General features: G+C 33.4%; 1 long non-coding RNA gene across 1 annotated transcript; it reads right to left on the bottom strand.

Annotated features, from left to right (window-relative positions):
• Nucleotides 1-2,229: 2,229 nt before the first annotated feature.
• On the bottom strand, nucleotides 2,230-3,422 carry LOC148763212 (uncharacterized). The gene is made up of 2 exons (XR_016025986.1): nucleotides 3,300-3,422; nucleotides 2,230-2,650 (listed from the first exon to the last, which is right to left on the bottom strand). It is a non-coding gene; the product is annotated as an uncharacterized LOC148763212 (long non-coding RNA).
• Between the last annotated feature and the right edge of the window lie 1,595 nt (nucleotides 3,423-5,017).

The raw sequence follows: 5,017 nt of genomic DNA, 5'->3' as shown, positions 1-5,017 counted from the left end.
ATTAATACTTTCATCTCATGTCATCTTTTGACGTTTATCAACATTCATAAAATTTCACCTCAAAACATCTTTTCCATACAGTGTAATAAGTTTATGATAAATATACCACTCCACACATAAGTTGTTTACTATCTACAACTTTCCTTAAACGACACTTGCCTAGATTTATGACAATACAACTTCAACTAAAGTATTAAACATCTTTAGGTTCCTCATTGTCCTGATCCGGGCACATCAATGGATCCTCTTCCTCTTGAGATTTTCTCCTTTGTTCTTCAATCCAAGCTTGTTGTATTCTCCTATATTCTTCATCACTCACCGGTGCAGCATTTCTTCCACAACCGGGAGGAAAATATCGTACACCTGACACTTTTCTAAGAGGTTTACTTGCCACTGTTACTTTCTCCTTATCCTTTTCTGGTTGTCCCCTTACATTTCTCCCACAGCCTGGTGGAAAGAGTCGGACTACTGTCACGCTCTTCCTAGAACGAATATATCCCCTTGCAATTTCTTCCCTCGTCCATTCTCTAGGGTGCTCTCCAGGTTGTTCCGAAAGGAAATCTTGTTCAATTTTCGATGTATTGGAGCTACTCTCACTTTCAAAATTCTCGCTACTCTCGAAGCTCCCCTTATTATGAACCCATTATGATAAGTTCTTAGGAATTCTATTATCAGGAATTCGGGATGGACCACTTTCCGAATCACCTGTATCAAGGTGCCATTTGCTTCTAGCCGTAGAATCTAGAGATCTCTCGCTATCACTATGAGAGGTATTGAGACTACCACCTCTTCTAGACATGGTGTGTATGTCACCAGTGCACCTCAAAACCTATATGCAATCAAATAATAATTGTTTAATTATTTATGCATCTCAAAAGTAGATAGATTTCTATATGAAGATGCATACATTCTATTCAATCTAACCTAACTTAACTTAACTTATCTTAACTTAACTGGACTTGGGGCCACGCAGTGTCAGTGTAGATTTCTTAAAACAACCTTAAAATCAAAAACTTTAAAATCCAAAGCTTTAAAATCAAAATATCTGATCTTTAAACCATGCTCTGATACCAATAAAATTGTCACGACCCGGAACTCCCCATCGAGTCCGTGACAATCGCCGCGAAGCCTCGACAAACATTCTTCACCCCGAATGTCGATCGAAACCTCGCAAGGCTCTCGTATCAGCTTTCGCACTTCCCCAGTGAGCAATAGTTATCAAATAATCAAAATACGAAGGATTACAAATCATTTCCAAATCATAACATAACATTTTTTTTTTTTGCTCACAGGGGCATTTTTGTCATTTTTGTCGAAAACCTCGAAACTTGCTAAAAATGTAGTAGGTAAGCCGAAAATATATATTTAATGATTTAAAAACAAAATAAGTATCTAAAATGTTCATTTGAAAGTAAATTGTTAACAACTAGTACTATTCAAAAATAATCAATAAAATATTCTATTTTCTCATAAAATAAATTTTTATAAAAATGTTCGTAAATAATTTTTTCGCACATGAAAGTAAAGTAAAAATTGTATGAATAGAAATACAGATAACCAAAATATAAGTTTTGATCTGCAATGACACGTGGGCTCCAATTGACCAAGAGGATGTAAGACTGTGAACTCTTACTTTCTATAATGCAGTTCCGAGCTTAGTTCTCGTCCTACTCGACTATCTACAAGCTGTCCTGAGCTTGAAAAATATATAGGAAGAAGGGGTGAGATTTTATAATCCCAGTGAGTAAACAGATACCATCTAAAGTATCTAAAGCCGAGTAAATGGAGACAATTAAAATAAGTCATCATACCGTAATTTCATTACCTTTCAGTGCATTTCAACCAAATAAAATCAATCCATATAAATCGAGTAATCAACTTGGCTTATGAATTTCTTAAAACTTTGGCTCGTGCCAAAACTCATACTCGGTGATACCTTGCGCAGGGCATCTAATCGAGTCCGCCAAGGCTATTAAAATTTTGTATACACTTAAAATATATTTTAGTTTGAGAAAAATACAGCCGTTCCTTGGCGTTGGCTGAGTTCCCCTTCACGTGGTGGTTTGGCGTGAAGTGAACCCTAAGCTTTACCCCAGGAGATACCCTACGCGCCTCTCCGTTCGAGGTAATAATATAATGGAGTTTACCGTGCCCCTCTAATAGGCTGGTCCACGGAACCCCCTCTGCAGTAAATAATTAATATATACTCCACCAATTTAATAAAATTCATTCTAGCATGACATGGCAATTTATCGCAATCTAGCCTCTCAAGGCTGAATACACAATACAAATAATTCTGACACCAAAATCAATTTAGCCATTCATGCTCATATATTGTCATAAGCCATTCAATTTAAAACCATAAATTTACAACACAAGCAGACAGTCTCCAATTACTCTATTTTCAAAACCAGTATTCGATTTTTCAGCAAATTTATAAAATCATTTTATAAAATCACAATTTCTCCTAAAACATAGCAATTTACCATTTAAACCCATTTTCCATAAAATCACACAGTTGTATAAAACTACTATAGATAATTAAGACGATAATAAGTTTACTCACTATGTCTAGAATGCAGACTTTCGAAGCACTCTGTCTACTGGTCCTCGGATGCAATTTCCTTGCCTTTACTGGAGGACTCACCACCTTGACACAGTACAAAATCGAGAATTTCACTAAGTTGGTACTAAATCAAAATTAAACTAATTTGGACTACCAATGCATGATATGGAATGCAAAAATGCACTGGTAACTATCTAAATCCGGTATTAGCCTAATTCGTCTTATCACCCGATTAAATTCCTAACGGGTTCGTTTAAACTCCAATTTAATTCTTTTCAGTTTCTATACCTCAATTGCACCCAAATTAACTTAATGTCCCTCAGTGTGATGCAAATTATCAGTCCCAACAGAAAATTACGAAAATACCCCTAGTGGGTAAAAATTCGTATTTTTGCTCCGAAAATTCCCATTATTTTTCTAGGCTCATAATTCATTATTCCTTAACCAATTCTCCTAGAATAAAATCAAACTCATCCTCACTCACTACATGGTAAATTCAGCCATTAATGGTTGGGGGAGAAAATAAATTCTTTTCTTGTTGTTTTGTTTCTAAATATGCTAAACTAACTAAAAACACTAACATAAATTAAAATCAAATAAATCCAACAACTTTCTCTCTCCTAACCCATTTTTTCAGAATTGAATTCATCATGAAAACATGTAATTTAATCATGGAAAATAAAGAGAAATGCTTGGGAATAAGAAAACTCAAGCTTAATAGAAAAAATCTCACCTTTTTCACTTAATTTCCTTGAAAATTCACACTTTTTCTTTGATTTTCTCTCTCTAGGGTTTTGTTTTCTCCTTTCTCTCTCTTGTTTCTTGCTTGGCCGAATGTTGAAGAAGAAGAATGGGTGGGCTGATTTTTTTTATGCCTTTTTATTGTTTAATGAAATAATATTATTTTATTCAAATTTTAAATATTTTATTAATTCATTTTTTTTTCTAGCCATCCACTTGTCCTATTTTTTTCACCATGCATTCCCTTTGACTTATCCAAGTCTTAAGTGAAATTTCCAGATTTTTCCAAAGTTTTGGTGGAGCAAATTTTTTAAAATTACACTTTTGCCCCCGAACTTTTCAAAAATTACATTTTTACCCCAAAAATTGAAAATTTTCCATAATGCATAATTTTCACTCCTCATACTCATTTCACACTCCAAATAATTAAATTTGATCAAAATCCTTTCAAAAAATTAAATTTTCTATTTTGAATGGTAAAATTACCATTTTACCCTTTTATTCCAAATTATATTGAAATTAAAATTTTTCACTTCTAAACTTCAAATCTTACTCCAATAAGTCAAATGGGGCCAAAAATCTTTTCTAAAAATTTCCATTTTGTCCCCAGCTGGCAAATGACCATTTTGCCCCTAGATAGCGAAAATTCCAGTTTGACTCCAAATTGATCCTCAAACTCCGAATCACCATATTAAACCATTCTGGGACTTTAAAATTCTTAATTTCATCGTAAATTATCTATTTGATCTAGTTCGAAGTTTAAATCAACTTTGTTGTACGTCTAGGTATAATACCGACTTTTGTAAATTTTTTTCGGGACTATCTTAGCATGCAAACATGCTATCCATCACATGTATGTCATGACAATTATTTTTATAGAGTCGGGCTTGTCATCTTCTCCCCCACTTGAATCAACCATATGATCTTTCTTCATGACTGATTTCGACATCCGGCTAAATATTAATATTTTAAAAATTTTATCTTGTCTCCTTGGTACATGAAATACCTTATTATGCCTCACTTGACTTCTGAATCGCCTTTTATCTCACAAATTCTCCTCTAATAAAATTATTATTATTTTATTGTTATTTTCTCACTTGCGAAATATTTTATCCTAAACTACTCCTTTCGTCTTTTATCACTTTTAAACATTTAATTGACCTCAATTTGCATTCGATCAACTTTATTTATCACCATATCAAAGTATGGGGTATTTCACTAGGTGGGAAAATTAAAGGAAAATTGATGGATTTTAAGGAATCAAGCAATCAAAGGTAAAATTTCTTGATTTTGACTTGTGGTCTACCTTTCCCATGCTTTTCGCCATATTTTCCATGGTTAGATTTCATGTTTTCATGGTGAATTCATGGCTGCCCAAAATGGTATGGAGAGAGAATGAAGTTAGATTAATTTGATTTTAAGTTATGTTAGTGTTTTTAGTTAGTTTAGCGTATTTAGAAACAAAACAATAAGAAAAGAATTCATTTTCCTCCATTACCATTATTGGCCAAATTTTCTAGGAGAATATTGGCTGCTGATCTTGATGTTTATTTGAGGAATTATGATGAATAATGATGAATTATGAGCTTAGAAAAATAATGGGAATTTTCGAAGCAAAAATATGAATTTTTACCCACTAGGGGTATTTTCGTAATTTGCTACGGGACTGATAAATTGAATCTCATTCACAGTCACTAAGGTAATTTAGGT

This window comes from Theobroma cacao, chromosome 4 (assembly GCF_053813885.1).
Source record: "Theobroma cacao isolate CCN51 chromosome 4, ASM5381388v1, whole genome shotgun sequence".
In the NCBI taxonomy this organism is placed as follows: Eukaryota; Viridiplantae; Streptophyta; class Magnoliopsida; order Malvales; family Malvaceae; genus Theobroma; species Theobroma cacao.
Note: the sequence above shows the minus strand (reverse complement) of the source record. Positions and strands in the feature narration are given on the sequence as shown.